Raw genomic sequence first — 22117 nt, 5'->3', positions numbered from 1 at the left:
CCCACTAGCCAGTTCATTACTCACTTTAGACCAACTCTATGTGGATGCATCTTAAAATACATTGTGGGTCAATTTATTCCTTTATTTCTTTACTCAGAAAAAAATAGTAAGTCACCTACTCTACACTAGACAATGGGCTGGGGATACAAAAGAGATCATGATCCCTGTCCTTGAAGAGCCCAGTCTAGTTGGGAAAACGGACATGTGATTTGATCCTTACAGAGCAAAGCGAGAGCATTGCCATTGTGATAAACACACACACACACACACACACACACACACACACACACACAAACAACAACAACCCACCACCACCAACAACAATAATAACAAAACCTCAGTGAGCTGGGAGTACACAGAGGGAACAACTAATACTAAGTACAGAAGGAAATAACTTAGAAAACATGGGGGAAGAATTTATTTGATGTTTTAAGGATAGATAAGTTAGTACCAACCTATGAGACATGCTAGGCAAAGGCTGAGTAGACTGTGGTCTGCTGTGTACAGATGGAAAAGAATGCAAACAAGAGGCTCCTAATGTTCATAATCCCTAATATTCGCCGTTGACTAAAAAGACAGGAGGTACCAACTGGTCTCTGGTGAGCTGCGGATGTGGCCAGAGGTACTTGTCACTGTGTCCCACATTGTCTTTTAGGTTCAGGAGCTTTATGTCTGTGGCCCCCTGACTCTGGTCCTCATAACCACACCATCAGAGAGTAGGGCTGACGGGACAGAGAGACAGAACTTATGAGGGGGATGCCAACCTGGGGTCCCAAAGTGCAGTTCTTTATTCAAGTTAATGGACTGCTCTTAGGTAGTGATAGATTGAAGTGAAGCACTCAAAACCAGAAAATGCAGAATGGAGAAAAAAGCAGAATGCAATAGTGGTTGCATTTTCTTACATGTGAAGTTATATGCTGAGGAATTTTTTCTCAGTTGTTTCAATCTGCACTTTTAATCAGGGCCAAGGAATAACAGTGGCAGAATCAACAAATAGCATCACATTCCCGTCTGAAGTCACACGGGTCTCCAGAAAATTGCCAAGATATCAGCCCCTAATGAAATAGGATAAAGACCTAATTTTTTAAAATATATATATTTTATTGATTTTTTACAGAAAGGAAGGGAGAGGGATAGAGAGTTAGAAACATCGATGAGAGAGAAACATCAATCAGCCGCCTCCTGCACACCCCCCACTGGGGATATGCCCGCATCCAAGGTACATGCCCTTGACTGGAATCAAACCCAGGACCCCTCAGTCCACAGGCCGATGCTCTATCCACTAAGCCAAACCAGCTAGGGCTAAAGACATAATTTTTTAAAAATTACTTAATTATGAGTTGTGACTGAGCTGAGGTGCTCCAGCATGTTTAATGGAGATTGTGTATGAAATATATTTATTACAGTAACTTGCTAAAGAGTTTGGGACTGTGAGGTGGAATCAGAAAATGACCAGTATTTGAGTCACATTTCAGAGTCACCTCTTGTCCTGGTTGTAAAAGATTCTCTTCAAGGTGCAGAATCACTCCCTCCCCCTACTTCACAGCTCAATTATTAACTTCCTATTATTGTTCCATTTCCTTTCAATGACAAGTTCTATGACTTTATGATAAGCTGTGAAACCTTTTTAATGTGGTGAGTAAATGCATTTAAGAAAAGCAAACTCTTCTGTGCAATATCAACAGAGCAGTGCAGACAGCCAAACCCAGTGAGCTGGCTGGTGCTAGAACCAGCAGGGAAGCCTCTGGCACCATGACCAAAGATATGTGGGATGTTTTTGCTTCATACAAAGACATCAAGAGCTCAGCTTGACCCTTCTAATCTCTAGAACTCATCGTGCACATGGGTCATAACTCCTCACACCCAGCGTGAAAGGGGACACATATAGGTTCTAAGCAGAGTGGGAAGCAGGAAAGAGCAACATGTCAGCAAAATGCACTGAGAGTAATTCGGAGGTAACTAAACCTTAGTGAGTTTTGGGTAATGTTTCCCCTCTTAAATTAAAGAAATTACAAGACTGTGATATAAGAATGCTACTTTGACTTGCATCTTGATTTGCTTTCTTGAATAGCAGAGAAAAAGATTAAATTATGGGGAGAGGCCAAAAAGTGCATTCAACTCTAGTAATGCCCATGGGAGTGTGTTATGACGTGTTCCTCATATGCTATGTATGATAAAGGGTAAATAGGTTGAGAATTGCTGATTGAACAGGATGAAAATGGTCCTGATTTTCACTCTGCTTCTGCCACTGTGACTTTGGTCAAGTTACTTAGATCCATGCAATGGCCAAGAAAGAACTAGATCTGTTATCAGAGAAATGCATGCATGGCCTTTTTCTGTTGCTGGTGGGAGCGGGGTTCTTGGGGTGTTGCTGGAATAGCATTTCTGGAGGCCCCCACGGAGGATGAGATGTGGTAGAAAGCTTTATTTACATGGAATTACATTCCTCAGTTTCTAAACTCCCATTTCCCGTAATTCAGTCTTGGAAGAGGTGTAGCTGAGGATTCAGCAGAGCTAGAAGCAAAGACAGTGTCCAAAGTTTCCATTCCATGGTGTAGCTGGGTTTGGTGTAGTCACCTCCTGTACTGATTCTCTTCAAGGTGAGGAGTCACTCCAAACCGCACTTCACAGCTCAGTTATTAACTTCCATTCATTATTGTTCCATTTGCATCAGGCTAGCTGCAGGTCCATTATGTGTGGAGTCCACATGGCCCTGAGTCATATAGGCAAATGCAGGAGCATGAGAGCTCCACAAGCCAGGAGTGTAGAGCAAGAGCAAGAGCACAAACCAAAAGAGAGAGAACTCCTTTGTTTAGGAGTTTAAATATCTCACATCTTCCCATGCTTGCAGTGGCCATACCTATTCTGGCCAATGACCTGTTCCCAGGTGTGACTAATAGGCAAGTACCTTCCCTGACTTTACTGGGCATGTGTCTATTCTTGTCCTCTTTAGTCCCTTCCCTTTGCTCCTTTCCAGTTATTCATAACTGGGTTATTATAAGTACTAGAGGCCCAGTACATGGATTTGTGCACCAGTGGTGTCCTTCGGCCTGGCTTGCGCCCTTTCGCAATCCAGGACCCCTCGGGGGATGTTGGAGAGCAGGTTTTGTCCTGACCCCCGCAGGTCAGGCTGAGGGACCCCACTGGTGCACAAATATGTGCACCAGGCCTCTAGTATGCATATAAGATCTTTGGTTAATCTCTTCCCGTTCTCCCCCTCCCCCCTTCCCTCTGAGATTCATCAGTCTGTTCCATGTTTCCATGCCTGTGGTTTCTGCTCCTGTGTCAGTGCGCGTCATAGCTACCAGCTGGTCAGCCAATCAGTCGGTCACTTAGGCTTTTATATATATAGATTAGATATACTTACACACACACACACACACACACACACACACACACACACCAAAGACAACACCAAAAATCCCCTTATTAAATTCTTCATAAGCAACCAATTTCATACTGATTATTATACACATTATCAGGCCTATCAAATAAAAAATCAAACCTAGCAAGAATCCTGAGGATGCATTATACTCTTAGCATCTCTGAAACAGTTTTATGCACAAAGCACAAACACTTCTGATCAATGTTTAATATTGGATCCAGACTGGGTCAGAGAGGCAGATATACTAATAAATTTTCTTAAACATTGGTTCTTCGCCTGTCCATAGTGTTTACTAAAGAAGCAAGTATTTTTCACAGCTGAAATATAGGAAAGAAAACTTAGGGGCAGTGAATTAACTCCCAAATATAGTAAATGCTCTGCTAATTACATAGGGACTCTGTGTCCTTAAACTTTCAGAGCAGTCACAAATTCAAAAATCTTACCTTATTGTTTCAAATTAAATGCTCTATCCCCATTGTTATTTTGTAAAGATATGGCTCCTGTTTTGTTCTTATTGAGGAAGGAGGTTTGATAGCCTCAAATTTTAGTTAACAATTAATTAATCTGTCAAACTTAGAGTCTAAGTAGGATAACTTACTTTACATTTTCAACAATAGAGGAAACAGTGATCCTCATGGCAATGCTCAATGAAGTGAATCTGACTGCTGCATTGGTTAACTTTCATCAAAGGTCCAGTCATCTGACTGCTGAATCATCTGGCTGCTGAGTCATGTGGCTGCTGAATCATCTGGCTGCAGAGTCAGGTGGCTGCTGAGTCATGTAGCTGCTGAGTCATGTGGCTGCTGAGTCATTGGCTGAAACTGGGATAGGAGATTCTGGTCTTTTCCTCAGCCAAGGTGGGATGCTGGTTGGATAGGACTGTCATGTATCCAGTCATAAGCTACCCTCTCTCTGGATTGGGGACCATAATGGGATTTCAGCCTGGAGACTAGTAGGACTGAGGTTTACCTCTTGGAGACACTGGTGTTAGCATACATAGAAAAGCCACAAGCTGCAATGTAGGTGAGGGAAAAACTGGGGATTAGTAATGCTGCTTACCCTAGAGCAGTGGTCGGCAAACCACGGCTCGCGAGCCACATGCAGCTCTTTGGCCCCTTGAGTGTGGTTCTTCCACAAAATACCATGGTCTGGGCGAGTCTATTTTGAAGAAGTGGTGTTAGAAGAAGTTTAAGTTTAAAAAATTTGGCTCTCAAAAGAAATTTCAATCGTTGTACTGTTGATATTTGGCTCTGTTGACTAATGAGTTTGCCGACCACTGCCCTAGATGGTGCCTGTCAGGGAGAGCATGGGTGGTCGTGGATGCAGGAGGGTGGCATCAGGGACTTTCACTGCTGCTATTGTTGTTCACCTACAGATTACTGTGAGCTAAGCTTCAACCCCTGGGTGGAAACAATGAAGGAGTGGTTATCAAGGACAGTGCTCTGCCCCTTACTAGCCATAAAGCTCAGGGAAAGGCTGAAATATCTGAGCCTTACTTCTCATTTCTAAAATGAACTCTACTTTAGATCCATGCTCCCTGGTTCTATAGGTACAAAGGATCATGGCATTTTTGTTTTACCCATCAAGTAAGGTTTGGATAATACTTAACACTCTTATGTGAATATCTTAGAAATTGAACTGGTTTCTGGGGAGCATGTATTAAGTATAAAAAAATAAATCATGCAGTCCATTATTTTATTTTTTTCAGTCCATTATTTTAAATGTTGCCCTTTATATGAATAGATATATAATATTTAGAAGTAATCCAGTTTGCCCTCTACTCCAAGGAAGAATTCTACTTTAAAAATGTTCTTGATTAAGCCCGCTTCTTACTCTGATGCACAATTTGCTATAGGGAGCCCATTCCATTTTTGGAGCGCTCTAAGTTAGAAGGCACTTATGTTTGTGAGCTGAACTTTGGTTTGTTGAATCCAATGTGGTTCCCCACCCCCATCCGTTCTTTGTAGTAATCCATCTTATATTTATATCTGTGTTGTACATTGCATTGTGTTATTGTTATTTATGTTCCTCCTAGCCTTTCCCTTTCTCATTCGCTCTAATTCTTATTCCTTCAGCCCTTCTCTCATTCCATAGTTCTCAAGCCTTTCATCCTGCAGGTTGCTCCCTCTGATCCACTCTAAGTGATCAATGCCTCTCATAAAATGTGCCAGACACACTTTTCCAGATGGGGGATGGCCTCATAAACTTGGGTATGACCTACAGCTGAGCACTAAAATAGGGTACATTATATCTTTTAAAAGCCACATTGTAACTTGAGATCTATTAAAATCCCAAGTTATTTAATATGAACTGCTGTTTGCTTCCCATTAAAAAAATGTAATGTAAAACATACATTTCACTAATTATAGATAACCAGCATGCTCTTGTCCTGTGTCAGACTAGAGTCAGAGTCCTTAGATATCTCTGAATTCATTGAAAAGACCACATAATTGTGGTTCTGTCAAATAATTAACTCAGATTATTGATAAGACCAGCAGCAATAATCTTATAAGCACCTAGAAATGTTTTAATATAGGTTTAATTGTTTCATAAGCTTTATATAGTTTGATTTCACCTTCATGAGACCATCTGATATATGGATATTTAGAGAAAAGTTATTCATCTTTAAATGACCTCATTTTATTTTCTCTATTTTTATTTTATTTATGAATTATTTCAAATATATATAAGGCACTCACTACTACATTTGTAGCATAATTCTTTTTTATTTTTCTGAGGCACAAAGCATTGTGGATGTAGCTAATGTCTCATTCACAATCCCTTCCCTATTTATACTCTTGGAGGTAACACTATGTGAAGTTGGAGTCCACCACAGCTTTGTGTATTTTATGTGCTTACTATATATTCATGTATATGCAAACCATATATAATTCTGTTCTCAAAGTTTTAAACATTTATATAAATAGTATCATGCTGTATTGTATGTATCTTTCTGCAACTTTTCTTCTTCTATCAGGATTATGTTTCCAGTTTTATTTATGTTGGTATATGTATTTTTTGGCTCATTCATTTTGATGTATCTATGGTAAATCTCTAATTAATCATCCAGGTTAATTAGCAAACTTCTTATAGAAAGGTCAGTGGATTGTATACAATTCTTCACTATTACAACCAATACTGCAATGGAAAACCATTTATACATCTCCTTGGTATATGAGAGTTTTTGTAGGGATTTACAAATTGTTCTCCAAATGATTATATTTATGTTCAAGAAGAAAAAATATTGTTCTATATAAGGGTAAGACAAAAATTTTCCTGTTGTTGAACAAAAAGTAAAATGCCTAGAAATGCCTAGAATGTCCAATAAAACTATGAGTTTCTTTAAGGAGACAACAAATAAAAAATAGTTCAAGATAAGTTCAAACTCTGATGCATTATTTGGTCAAATGTATGCACTGAGGAACATTATAAGGAAAGGTTTTATGAAACTCTCTACTGCAGTTAATAAAGGAAGAAATACTCTTGTAATTATTGGCCATTGTACTGCATAACAGCTCCTTGATAGATGCCATGGGAAAGATTCCTTTGTGGCAACTACAGAAAAGCTGTATTGCTGGACATTTAGTTATATTTTATTTTTCATACTCTGTACATTTTATAACTATTGATATTTGTCCTGCTTTGATTACTAGAAGCTTTTACCACACATGGGAATGTGTGACCCACCATTGGCAACAATACAAACCAGAAAAACAGGATAAACTTGAGCTTGGCACTTTTTTTTTTTTCCATTCATGTCTTCTCTCCAACCAAATATTCCAATTTCATGTCGTGCTAATATTAGTACTTTTATGAGCCGCCTCAAATCCCTTTTGGAAGGAAATGAGGTATGTGAGAATATGAATGAATGAAACAAAGAAAAAGTGAGCGACTAAATACATCTTTATCACTAGCTTTAAGTACAATTTCAATCTGAAGCTCTGATCTTGCTTTTTAAACTACCTTCTGCACATTTCCATTTAAGTGACCTACAACTGACTCAGACTCTGAAATGAAAATAAACATCTTCCTCATAAAATAGCTTCCTTCTGCTATCCTAACAAAAAGTTTTATTGATTATTTTAGAAATAAAAGTAATTATGCATGTTATTATGCATAGAATGGTATAGAAGGGGATCTCCATTTGTCTCCTAACAACCTCACCTATAAAATGTTATTATTTAATATAGAAATATGAAGTTTTTCTCAATCTCATTTCAAATGTGAATAGATTGATTAGCATACATCTTACATGTCTAGATGTGCTGTGCACCTGTGATCAGTGCTAGATTATAAAATGAGGAGGACTCAATCCCTGCCCTCTAAAAAGTTCAAGCAATCATCTTTGACTCTTTACCCCCACACCCTATATATTCAGTCACCATATGAAATTCATTCTTCTTTTGCATTGTTTTCTGGAACCTCTCTTCCATTCTTGTACAATCATCATTTCTTAGAGTTTTTCATCCCCTTCTCAGTCCACTGTGATCTCTTCTTCATTAATTGTTCTCATCTTATCTCCAAATCCTATCACTGTCCTTGCTGCCCCCTGCTCCCAGATTAATATTCGCCAAATACCTCTTGGCCATCTGTCTCCTGCTTCAGACAGCTGTACTTCCCCATCTTATCCGAAAGGCTGTCTGGCAGCCTTCCACAAGCACCCGTTCAGCTTCTACCTCTCCTGGCCCCCACAGGAGCCTCTCCCGCATCCTATCACCCCCATTTCAAGGCAGGATCACATCTCCTGCTTCAGAGAGCATGGAGAAACCTCAGCTTCTTGTTATTTCCCTACCTCCCGACACACACACACACACCATGGACACCATGTCTACTTTCATTTACCTCTCCTTCATTCCTTCCTCCCAACTCTGAGCCAAATGTGCTCATTCATTCTTCCTGACTCCCAAGTCAGTATAGCTAACATGTGCTTTGGCAAAGCAGCCCTGGCAAATAGAAGCAACATCACTAGATTCCTATTTGAGAAAGAAACAGAGAAGACTGGTGATTATGGTCAGTGTGGTCACACCCATAGCAAGGCCTGTTAACCATGGTAAACCACCTTCCATGCATAATCCATAGAGAATATGTTAAGAACTAATCTAATTTCAATAGAAGCACTTATTTAAAGAGTCTTGAAAATACTCACTCAGGTTAAGTTTAATGGTAAGATAAATAATTAAATTTTTAATAGAGAAATTAAGGGCTGGAAAAATGAATTCAATGAAATATAACTTAATTATTTTTACACTCAAAGACAGGAGGAACTCTTCCACTGTAAATCTCTCTGATTAGCACCACATCCTGGCCCATTCTAAAGAGGAGCAATGAGTTGTATAAAACTGACGATTGCGCCATTGACCGCCTTGGCAGGTTTACCAGGAACAGGGCTCCTTCTGATGGCATCCTTTGCTCTAGTTATGAAATTGCCTCTTCCTCTACTGCCTCCTCCTCCTCCTCCCTCTGCTCAATATTTACTTCTTTTGAAATGTCAAATCTGAAAAGGTTACAATTCACTCTTAAGTATGCATCCCTGAGTAAGAATTTCAAAAATTTTTAATCAGCTCTCATTAGGGGGTTCTATGGCAGAATTCTTGGTACACAGCTCCCATTACAGCTAATCTGAGGGGTATTTGATGGTTCACAGCAGGAGTTATAAAGCTGTTGCCAATTGAAGATATTTATATGAAATAATTTATCTTTGAGGGTCTTTCACCTCCCCCCCCCCACACACACACAACCTAGCCTCTGCAAAGGATGAAGTGACAGAGCTATAGATGGTTCTGTGTGGGCTCTTTCCTCTGGACCCTTCAGTGAAATCAATCCTTATGTGCCATTAATACATCTTTAATATGACCATACACGTCACCAAACTAATGTGGTATTAAACCAAAGTCTCCCGGGAATTCTCTGAAGGCCTGCATTCATTTTATAAAATCTCAAGATATACTCATTAGTGAGAGTAAACAAGAAGTCAACATGGGATGGACAAAATACTCTTAAGAATGTAGAAAGAGTGAAAATAACACAACACTTCATTTAAAACACCTTTGCAAAAAGAAGCAAAACAAATTTGAAAAGTTCTAGATAGCTACCTTAAAGGATGGGGTGTGCTTGGAGATTTCAAATAATTGAAGAATGCCACAAGGGTTAATTGATGTCAGTAGGGCAAGGCTGAGGAAACCACTCACTGTTGATTGAAGGTGAATAATTTGTTCCATCCAGGGCTCTTTTCTGAATGACCTATGCTGGTTCCCATCAGCAGACAGAATTAGTTATCGCTGCCAATGTGTCCCTCCAGGGCCTATGCATTTTTCAATTCTCTGCCATTTGGTTGAGTTATTCCCTAAATGAAGCAATTGCTAATTTTTAATTAGATCCAATAACAGCATAAATATCTGTAGTGGAAAACTTTGAAAATTACAATATGAATCTATAGACAAATCAGAGATATAGCATGTTTATTATTCTTAACATTAATGGGCTTAAATCTTGCCTTAAAATCTTGGTCAAGATATATTAGCTCGATTTTTTGATGAGCTTAATATGATGAACTTAATACTTGTTTTGTTCATCCTTGTTTTTCATCAAGAATCACAGTGACTATTCTAAAGTAGTGGATTTATCAATGTCACTGATGTAAAAAGTCTTGCTGTCAGCTCTGTTATAGGGATTATGATATGAAAGCAACTATTGTTACTTTAAGGCCATATATCTATCCTTGAGGACCAAATCACTCAGGAGATATTCCTTGTGGTTAGGCTAAAAGTATATAAAATGACCATGAAAGCATCAGGTTGGATAAGCCACCTGGATTTCTAATTCCTCCTCCTCCCTGGGCAGCTTGGAGAAGTTCTGGCCTCCAGTACGCAGCTATTGGCATCACGGTCAGAACTCATTGCTTCTTCTCCTGCTCCACTGTGCACTCTTAAGTACAGCTGACCGTACATATAAGTGTGAAACAAACTTGGTCTTGATGTATTACTGCTTTACCCTCTTCTTAAAAAAATGTATTATTTCAGAGAGGAAGGGAGAGGGAGAGAGAGATAGAAACATCAATGATGAGAGAGAATCATTGATTGACTATCTCCTGCATGCCCCTACACTGGGGATTGAGCCTGCAACCCAGGCATGTGCCCTAACCACAGAATTGAACCGTGACTTCCTGGTTCATAGGCTGGAGCTCAACCACTGAGCCACGATAGTCGGGCTATTCTTAGCTCTTAAATCCAGACTCAAGAATTATTTTCCAGTAAAGTCTAGCCAAACAAGAGTAAAATTAAAAGTCGCTGTATGTACTTGAAATGCGGCCAGTAAGTATGACTGAGGAACTGAATTTTAAATTTTATTTAATTTTACTTAAGTTTAGTTCTAAAGACTAGTGTTTGCTATATGCTATAGCGTTTGGAAAACTTTAAGTGTGTTTGGAACCACTTGGTTTTGGAATTTACATTTTCAAATGTAAATTTTATGGCATATAATATTCAAATATTGCTGATGGAAATTTAGCACCCACTCTGAGATATATTTTAGTGTATAATACACAAAAGATTTTGAAGACTTACTATAAAAAGAAGAATTTAAGTATCTCATTAATATTTGTATATTGATTACATGTTAAAGTTATAATATTTTGGATATATTGGATGCTACAAAATGAATGTTTGTGCCCCTCCCCCCAAAAAAATTACATGTTGAAGCCCTAATGGTATTTAGAGGTGGGGCCTTTGCAAGGTAATTGGTCATGAGGGTGGGGCTCTCACCAGAAATGACCATGCTGGCACCCTGACCTTGGACTTCCCAGCCTCCAGAACCATGAAAAATTAATGTCTGCTGTTTAAGCCACCCAGTCTATAGTATTTTGTTAAGGCACACAGAGCTGACTGAGACACTGCGCTAAATAAGACACATTAGCAAAATTCATTTCACTTGTTTTTCTTTTGTACTATTTTTAATGTAAATAATCAAAATCCTAAAAACAATCCTGTAATGGAAATTTGACTCTTATTATTATATTTCTCCTCATCAGCCCCATAATTGTGACACAGCATTGGAAGGCTGATGTAGGAAATGAAGGAAGTCAGAACAGCAGGGTGTGAGATGTGCCACAAGGTCATGATTAAGAGCAGCCCAAGGAAGAGGATTTAAGGTCATCTGCATGGTCTCAGCAGTCCAGCTAGTTACAGATCTATGGCACAAGAATACATTTCTAATGTACACAAGTCAATTTTAAGTTTTGTTTGTTTGTTTCACACTTTGTATATGATAGATATGGGGTAGGAGCCTGCAAAAAAAAAATAGGAGGAGGAAGAGGAGGAGGAGGAGGAGGAGGAGGAGGAGGAGGAGGAGGAGGAGGAGGAGGAGGAGGAGGGGAGGAAGAAGACAGAAAAAGAAATCTGACATATCCTCAGTATGTCTGGCTGGTCTGGGAAGACCTCAGCTGAGCCCATCCACAGAGGGCTGTCCTGGACTATAGGTGATGTGATGTGTGCGCACAAGTATGTATTCTAAGGCCAAATTCAGAGAGAGAAGAGGTCCTAGCAATTTGAAAAATTAGAAAGCTATTTTGAATGCAATGGGCTGTGAAAATCTTAGCAGCATTATAATTTGGAAATGAATTTTTAAAGTGTTACTTCATGGACCAGAGCCGAGAAAAAAGGCCCAGGGCCAGATCCAGCTCTATCCGGGAGGAGAATGATCACACAGAGATGCCCACGGAATGTTGATTTGTGAGGTTGAGGTTCACTTCTACCTCCTTATGTTAAAAGCTGCCTTTTATGTCCTCTTTGAACCTTTTCAGGTGTCTTTTACTGACACCAAAAGAACATGCCATGTGTGTAACCCGTGACTGTAAGCATTAATGATGTATATGTTCTCGTGGATTTGATCTAAGAAAGTAAAATGAGTGGTGATCACAGCTTTCTCTGATGCCATGTGTATTCATGACAGCACCATTTGAGGGATCAGGAGAGTGAATTCTGACAGAGGAGCCCTCAGGAGGATGAAACAGAAGGCATAAGATTTCTGCTTCCCGATCTCGAAATGAATCTTCATGAGAATTTTAGCCAGTTGACCTTACCCTCCAACTTTTCCTTGACATTTTGGAAGACCAACCTCTTGTTATTTCATTTGGTTTTAATATGCTAACACTGCCGGGGATTTAACCACACTGCTATTAGAAGTATACTGAGGGCAGGGACTCCGTTGCCAACTTCTTTTGTGTGTCCTAAGTCTTGCTGTGTGCATGATCTGGTGCAAAATCTACATGATGAAGTACAAATGGGTGGTAACAAAATAGTCCTGGGGATGTAAAGTATAGCATGGGGAATATAGTGAACAATATTGTAATAACTATGTATGGAGCCAGGTGGGTACTAGACTTATCAGAGGAATCGCTTTGTAAATTTTATAATTATCTAACCACTATGCTGTACACCTGAAACTAACATAAAATAATATTGAATGTCAACTGTAATTGATAAATAAAATAGAACAACTTTATAATGGTTCATAAATTTTTAAAAAGTCTACATGAAATATTGTGCAGTACTTTTTGCCCTTAGGAAAAATATGTCCAGCTTATACCTTGTTAAAGCTTTTATATATTGAATTTGAATGCTAAAACAACTCTCAAGGATTGCGTAGTAAACCCCTTCATGGTAGAAATGACGAAGCTGGGACCCAGGCATTAACATCGCTTCCAAATTATATAGCCAGTTAGCAGGGAAATGCAGCTAGAATCCAGGTCACCAAAGGATTTGCTTCTTCATACGGTCTTAGCAATGTCTGGGATTAATCAGGTGCACATTTATGAACAACTCAAATACACAGACAAAATATCCTGAAATCTACTTTTTGGTCTCTCCTTTTAACTTTAAAGAGTCATGGTACAAAAATGTGATTTTTAATGCATTTTTAGAAAAACAATTTTAAATATTTTGATCCTTAATGTTCTTAATGCCCAAAGTTAAAAAAAAAAATCAAATGTTTAATCCAGGATGAATTCATACATCCTAATGCTCAGCATCACTTAGCATTTACTTTGTACCAGAAACCGTGACAAACAATTCATGTGCATGATGTCATTTAATCCCCCCAAGGGGTAGGCACTAGTATTATTAATACTCTGCAATGAGGAAACTGATACCCAGAGAGGCTACTTTACTAGCCCAAAGTCACACATTCATCTCTTTCAATGATGGAATCAGTGGGCATCTGCAGGTTCTGAGTTATACTTAAGTCTTCAACATCTGCTCTCACAACCAACTCATTTGCTGACTATGACCAGTCAGGTGAGCTCATGTTGGGATTCCCATGCCACTTGAAGATGGAGACATAGACATTGAAATAGATATAGATATCATTCTCTGGATGGTTCTTTTTTCCTAGTGAAATTCTGCAAAGCAAACATTAAAAAATGGACCCATTGTAAACCAACTGTTGACTACAGCAACTCAAATCCATGGTCCCGAGAGAACAAAGTAAACATCACTAGAAGCTAATGCTGGAAGCCAGCATGGAGGCTATCAGGTTGCAGGTGAGGATATTTGCCTTTATTTCCTGGTCATACACACGGTGTGGTGGAAACTGCTAGAGCTTGCCCACATCCCATTGCTCATGGGGAGTTACACTTCCCTGCCTCTTTGTAGCTAGGTGGCAGTTCAGGACAACGTCAATGAGTAGAAATTAAATGTGACTTCCACCTGAAGTTTCTAATTACTGATGAGAAGCCATACAATATTCTCTTCCCTTTCAATGTCAGTTAAAAGCTGTGAGCTTCATATTATGTGGCTACAGGATAGTGAAGACTCCCTTCATCTGTCCCAGCACAAAACTGTATGGGGAAGAATTGTCCCAGATTAGCATAGCAGACTTTGCTTAATAAGAAATAAACCTTCAAAATTTGGGAATACTTTTTTTTTTTTACTACAGTATATCTTAGACTATTCTTAACTAATACCCACTGTTGGTTTTGACTATGAACTTATTAGTAAAACAATTGTTCTTGGAACAAAACATTATTTTATTCTATGCTTAAGTAAGAAAACTATTACTGCCTTAATCTAAAAGTCATAACCAAACTGTGTAATCAGAGGAAAGAAATGACTACAATAATTCACTCACTTATTAAATCAATATTTATGTACTCATTTTGAAAAACACACACTCGTAAATAATTTTGTCATTAAAATAAAACTTGTTGATGAATTAAATAAGATGGTGAGGAGGACAATAGCATAGGTAGGAAATCAGTAAATAATTTATGCCTAGATGTCTACTAAAATACAGAAGGTTGAAGAGGAAGGCATTTTCAGTGTCAGGTGGAGACCAAATTCTCAGATAGACATAAAGTGTTAGATAATAAGAGATTTCCAAAACAGAAATGTCAAATTGGCAGTTTGGTACATAGACACGGCAAATTCTCAAAAGAAAGATTTGGACACTTATATAGATTAATAATAGTAGTAAAATTAGTAAGTATCTAGGAATTAACTGAACCAAGAGCCACTAAGATCTGTACAGAGTATATTTTTTAAACTCTATTAAAGGATATCACCATATGTAAATAAAGGAGAAATATACTTTATTAATGGATAGATGGTTTTACACTTTTAAGATCTTTGTTTTCTCAAGTTTATATGAAATTTGATACAATGCCAATTAAATTTGCAGAAAAGGCTTTTTGAGGACCTTGGAATACTTACTTAAAAGTAATGTGAAGCTCAGGTTATTTTGACAAAGAAGAGAAAAAAACAAAGATCGTGCTTTATCACATATGAGGACACATTTCAAAGTCCTAGTAAAAAACAGAGGTATGACACTAGTATAAGAGAGATAACTCCAAAAATACTGCATAACTATGTTAATCTGATATATGATCATGCTGGCACCATAATCAATGGGGAAATAGACTGACTGTTTAGCAGAAGTTATTGGGAGTAAACTTGCTTACCAATTAAAGAAAAAAACCTTTGAACCCTAGTCTTATACCATACAGATAGAGGATTAAAATGATTAGAAATGTATTGTGAAAGGTGGAAGTATAAGGCTAATACAAGAATATATAGAAGAACATTTTGAGACTCCCCAAAACTTAAAGGAACTCAGTACATCTAAATTTTCACTTTTTGTGCAATAGGAGGTACCTTAGACCAAGTAGACAGGCAGCTCATAGAGTAGGAAAGATTTACAATATCTAAAATAAATGAGGAGTAATACCTTAAAATATAAGGAAACTAAAACAAACTATGACTTTACTTCCATCAGATTGACAAAAATCAGAAAGCCCAAATAATATAATATCAAATGTTGGTGAAGATGTGGGGAAACAGAAACCCATATGGGGTGTTGGTGAGTGTATGTTAACATACGCTTTCTGGAAAGCAACCTGGCAGTACTTACTATGGGTACATATAATAACTTGCATAGATTTTAAAAAAGAGTGTTGAATTAAAAAATGTTAAAAATCAGAATGACCCTTTGGCAAAAATGTGTTTTCCTTAAATTCAGCATAATTTTGTTTTCTTGAAAAGATGCACAGACAAAAACAATATTGCAGTGGTATGTTCATATTCCAGGACACAATTCAAAGATATTCTATGTTTTAAAAAAAAGAATGAAGCTGCTATTATTAGTAAATCTCTGAACTGGCACATAATTTGTTATAGTTAACCCAATGGAGCAGACCCGAAACTATACATCCTCACTACACAAACACAATTACTGATGAAATATAGAAAAACCTATCTATACCAGAGCTATATTCCAACAGGGAAATTTGGGTTAGAAAAGCAATACATAAAAAAAAATGTAGAACACAGAAATACAAATGGATGTGTACTGCTGTACCCCCCTGAAACTACCTGGCCTTACTTGTAGAAAATCAGAGTGGAGAGTTTGGTGCTGGGCATGGGCTGATGTGACAGAATGCAGCTTTGCAGATGTGCTGCCTGAATCCTGCACGACATGGCATTGCAGTAATCTGCCTTCATATATTTTTTTTCCTAGCAAGGTCTGAGGTATCTACTTATCATAAAGCTTTACCTCCAGTTACATACATGAGACTAACAGGACCTCTGTCTTCTAGAAATGCAAATGGATGACAACAGAAGATTATTTATTTTTCCTAATAATTGTGTTCCAAAGGAAATGTACATGATGCTAACTGAGCTGTCCAATTCAGTTTCTTTTGACATTTTATATGTATTCCCCCCCCCAAAAAAATGGATATGATGATGCTAGGAAAGCAAAGAGTGTGATAAACTTATTTACTTAGTAAGTTTCTCATAGCCCCTGCTGCCATATATTTTTGTGGTTAATTTCATTTGTTTCTAAATACGTGGGAAGATAGTTATTTTTCACTTGCTGGTAACGTACCATCTGTTCAGAGAAAATGAAAAACATGATAAATAAAAGTTTTCCTGATCAGAAAGGAAAGCCAAGAGGAGGCTGAAACTGAGGATTTACCTGAGCTTAAATATGCAGTTACATAAATGGACTCCCCAGGCGAGAGGCATGGTTTTATCTGTGGAAGCAGCTCAAATACCAATAGTCTCACATGCAGTCTGTTCATTGCAAGTGAAGGGGATTCCCGGCACCAGTAACTGGTATGAACACTGCCCTTTAGGACCCGGGTCTGTGGGAGTCCTGGGAAATGCCCATTCCCCCCAGGTAGCTTCTAAGTGAAAGGACAAGCCACTATAAGAATAGAATCCGAGATCAAGGATGCTGTTCAGAGGATTAAAAAGCAAAATAAATACCAACCTGAAACAGAACTGACTAAAGTTGGAAAAGAAGGCAGAGGGATCTAACACCAAATCCTTTAAAACCAGGGAAAACGCGGTCACTTATTGGAAGGGTCCCGTTTCCTTGGTCTGATCACAACGGGCAGAGATGAGAGCACATTTCCAGGTCCTCATTAGTTACTTAAACAAGAAGTTTGGGGTAAAAGAAGTGGATGAGGAGCGTTAGAGAGAAGCCATAGTTGGAAGTATCAGGGTTTAACTGGCGAAGGCAATAAACTCCTCACGATCCCATAACATGCCACAGATAGCCACAAATTCATTAGCCTGATATTCATTCATAATCATGCATGCACTAAATCAATCATCCATCGATGATTTTAGTAATCTTCATGGATAAGAACTCTTTAAGGTGTTGGGAATATCCTGTTAAATCAGGATTGTTTCAGTTCTTCCGAATTTCATGGTATAAAAGAGCTAGTCAATTCACTCATTCACTTTTCCTAAGGGAACGATATTAATTGAGCATCTATCACATGCGAGGTACCATGCAAAGGCACCGGAAACATACATGTGAGCAAAGTAGACTCCACTGATTCTTTCATAGAAATGGCTCTTTAGATGGGGAAAGAGATGTTAATTAAATAATCATATGGTCACAAGTAAAGGTAAGCTCATTAAATGAGTGAAACAAGGCTCTCAGAAGATGTGGACCTGAATATTAAGAAAGTCTTCCCCAGGGAAGTAGTTCTTGAGTTGGGATCAGATAAAGAAATAAGAGTATGGTTAAGGTGGAGAAGATAACGTTCCAAGAAAAGGAAAGAACATTTGTAAAGGTTCTGTGAAGGAAGCAGATTGCATGGCATTTTTGAGGAAATGAGAGAAAGCCAGTGGGATTTTGGTAGAGAAAGCAAGTGGGAGCAAATGTGCATCAGGGTTAAGAAAGAGGCCCCTTATAGGGTTTTCTCTGAAATGTAAGGACCTTTGTCTATCTGCTGAGAATAACAAGACAACAGTCATCATACCATTTTTTGGAAAGAATCATTTTGCTGCAGCATAAAGCATGGTTTGGAGAACAGCCAGAGGGATTCAAGACGATTAATAAAATGCCTTTTCCAGGGATGTGGGTGGAAGCTGATGGTGGCCTGGAGTGGGCAAGTGAGCATGGCCTTGGAGAGACTTGGAAAGGCATCAGTCACTGAATCAATGACTAAATATAGCAAGAAGAGCACTGTAAAAGGTAGGTGGAGGGAACACGGAACCCAGAGGAGAGTGATAGGAATTCGACTGCAGCAAAGCAACCGGAAAGCAATGCCTCTTAAGTGAAAACCAGGGAGAGGACGTTGTATTCCAGGGCATGTGGAAAGCAGGAGGGGAGAACCAAGAGCGTGTGCGGAGCCAGACAAAGGCCAAAGGAGCAGTCCAAAGATTGTGCTGGAAGTTTGCAAACAATAAGTACAGAGCAGCTGGCAAGTTGACATGGGTTGCTTTAGGAGGAGTGAGGAGAGGAGAGAAACTGGACAGAAAGCTTGGAACACTGCCACTTGTGTGGGAAACAGGCAGCGGGTACCTGGACATGGCATTGACAAGGAGCAGCCAAAGTTGCAGAAGGAACGCCCAGGAGAAAGGGTGACACAGGGAAGGAAGGTGAGTCAAGAGTCAAATGCCAGGAAGGGCTTGAGTCAGAAGACTAAACCCTGACTATGAATTTTAGCTGCATGAGCTCAATCCATAATATGGCCTCAAATATTTTCCAAACTGATCTCTCACTGTGCTACCAAAACTCAACTTTTAATTAAGCCATTTTCTTCTCTCTTCCTCCTCCTCCCTCATATTTTTCTTCCTTTTTATTCTCCTCCATCTCCTCCTCCCCCTTTTTTCCTCCTCCTCTTTTTCCCTTTCTCCTCCTTTTTGCTAACAAACCTTATCTTTGTAAGGGACAAAATTGGCCTAAGACAATCACAGCAAATCCACTGTTTTTCCGTGATTGGCCTAGAGATGGACATGAGACTTGGTACTAACACGAGTTGTCAGGGCAACCTGGCTGGAAAAAAAGAGCCAATGTGCTGAGGGTGATGGAGGGACGGAAGAGAAGGCCAGGTCTTGGTGACACATCTGGCCCTGAACGGATCCCAGACCAACTACCCGTAGGCTTCTTGTAGAATGAACCCCATGTCCTTCCGGTTTGCCATAGCTTAGCAGTGCTGTTGCTGTGTCCCTTCCATCTGAAAGCACTTCTAACAGATATAAAATGTAATTATTCCCTCATACAAACTCCATTTTGTGTCCACTTTATTCATTCTGACCCCTCTGCCAAGAGAATCTTTACAGAATCTTCATCTATCCCAAACCAACACAATTTTCAAGGCCCTTTTAAGTGTCACTTTCCATCACATGCATTTCCTTCCTTTCCCTAGTCTTAAGGAATAATTCCCCCTGTCTCATCCTTCAACCATCTAGTTCCCTTCCTGTAAATCTCTTTGACCACTTAAAATATAGATATTTATGCACATGCCATATGTTGCTTGCTAGACCTTAATCTTGCTCAATGCAAGATTCCTGCCCAAATTAATTTAACCTCCCAGCACCTAATGCAATGTTTTTAGCCATAGTAGGTACTGAAAATTCTGTCTAATTAATAAAATGCTCAAAAACTCTCACAAATAAATGAAGCTAGTAATAGAAATGTATGGATAATACAATATTTTGCAGAGTTATGATAAGAAAGAAAATTTCTGGCAGGATAATCAAAGTCAGGGGAATCAGTTAATAGCAATTTCAGACACAGCTTCGTTGCAAATGACATAACTGAAATTGTAGGCTTGCATCTCATAGCAATTTAGTGATCATAGCACACTTCTGGCACTTGGATGCTTATGGTGCTTAGAGATAAGAATGCAACCACTGCTGCATTTCATTAAGAGCTCATAGATCAGGTATACAAAACCCAAGGCTGTTTTTGTTATGGCAGGGACACACAAAATTGGCAATAAAAGAAGGCAGTATATAGAGCACAGACATAAGTGGAAGTGACAGATAGAGGATGTAAAGAACAAGGGCCACAAATCTTACTGGATGGGACCCTTCCCCTAGACAGATGGCACGGTGGGTGGTCAGAGCTATTCTGAGACAGTAAAACAGGGTCTGAGGTAGATATAAGGAGGCCAAGAAGAAGAGATGAGTCTATAAATGCCTTTCTCAGCCTTTGACAGAGCTTTCCTTGACAAAGCACACCCTTCCCCTCCCGCTTTGATTGATGTCCTGGTCCTCACAGATACAGTTTGTGCTGGCCTAGCACACATTTCAGCAGAGTCCTTTAGTTGTTCTGGGTATTTTTGCTTTCCTGACAAGGCTAAAAGCTAGACCTCTAGAGAAGCCACCTCCCCCCTAAAGACAGTACAGAACTGTGCATACACTGAGGAAACCACACATAATTATGAGGAGAGGAATGGAATAAACATGCACCTCTACCAAGAATGAACCTTCAACCTGGGCATGTGCCCTGACCAAGACTTGAACTGGCAACCCTTCGATGTACTGGACGATGCTCAACCAACTGAACCACAGTAGTCAGGGCTGGACCAACTTTTAATCTACTGAATAATTTGTTGCAACTGTGGGATGTAGAAGCAGGTTTGTAACAAAGAAAGAGAGAGCCGAATTAATAATGTCTCCTCCATCCATCATGGGACACTATTTTTTAAAGAGAGACAGAGAAAAAAACAATGGCCACTTTGTGGTTGGTTCTCAGCCAGCAGAGTATAACTTTAACATTTCAGGGAAGGTAAAAGCACACAGCACAAAGTCTTATAAGGAATTGGGAGTGACTGTCACTGAGGTATGGCATGGGCACTGTAGGATGAGGCACTAATCTGAGAGGTGTGTCAGTCATTTCTACCTGATTCATATTAGGTTGACTGGCAAGAAGACAATCAAACAACTGTTAACTGGGGGCGGGGGGAGTGGAATGTGATTCTCATATTCAAATAATAAATATTTATTGAGTGTCTACTGTGTATAGAACTAGAGAGTTGCTGAGGCACTGATCACGTTGGTTTTAGATAAATCCAAGTAACTCAGTCCACAAGCAGCATTTTACGCTTTGTTCACATTCCAGACTCACATGAGAAATCTTCCATTTGGTTATATCCACAATATCTAAGGTTGGTTCCATTTTGTAAAGTGCAATGACAAATGCAAAATAGAAGTATTTTTTTCTAGCCACTCACACACTTTAGAAAACAATGGGAAATTATTCACACAGTGCAAAATTATCTTTATTCAGAAGATCACATAAGCAACATATTCAGAATCAAAAACATTTTACATTAGTAATAAGTACCAATCACTTATGCAAGAGTTTCCCAGGGTTGGTAGATATTTTTATTGCTTCACTTTGCTTCTATCAAAGAAATGGAATAAATGCTTTTTAACTTTAACATTTTCAATTCTACATTAGGTGTAGAGTAGGGAAATGCAAAGATGTGGAACGAGATGGGGGAGAGAGGGGGTACCTCCAATGTTCCCTATAAAGGAAACAGATTCAGACATAGCCACCCCAGACACCCTCTTCTAATTTCTAACCTTGTTTGTCCTAAGTCACACAAGCACATACATCTTTACAGAATTACCCACGGATTTGAGGAAATGTAACTTTTGTTGTTGTTTTAGGGAATAGGTGCAGAATTACATCATGCAATTTGCTCCTCCAAACAGGTGGCTGAAAAATCACAATCTCCATTGTAAATTAGAATATGCATGTGAGTAAGATGGCAGAGCAGGCAGAATGTCTCCTTCCTAAAAAAATGTCATCAAACCTAAAATCTGTTGGATATATTATCTTATATGACAAAAGGGACTTTATAGATGTAATTAAAATCCTTAAAATGAGATTATTTTGTATTATTTTGTAGTACCCTATCTAATCACATGGGTTCTTAAAAGCATAGGTTCCTATCTGGCTATAGTTCCAGAAAGATATGGCTCTAATAAT

The 22117-nt window shown here is 38.9% G+C and overlaps 1 protein-coding gene across 1 annotated transcript in view; it reads right to left on the bottom strand.

The window, feature by feature from the left end:
- The window catches only part of NKAIN3 (sodium/potassium transporting ATPase interacting 3), a gene marked incomplete at its 5' end in the record, with an annotated part of 430497 nt that overhangs the window by 226859 nt on the left and 181521 nt on the right, over positions 1–22117 (bottom strand). The window lies entirely within an intron of this gene.

Source organism: Cnephaeus nilssonii (genome assembly GCF_951640355.1).
Source record: "Cnephaeus nilssonii genome assembly, chromosome: 18".
NCBI classification, from domain to species: Eukaryota; Metazoa; Chordata; class Mammalia; order Chiroptera; family Vespertilionidae; genus Cnephaeus; species Cnephaeus nilssonii.
This window is presented reverse-complemented; position numbering and strand designations above follow the sequence as displayed.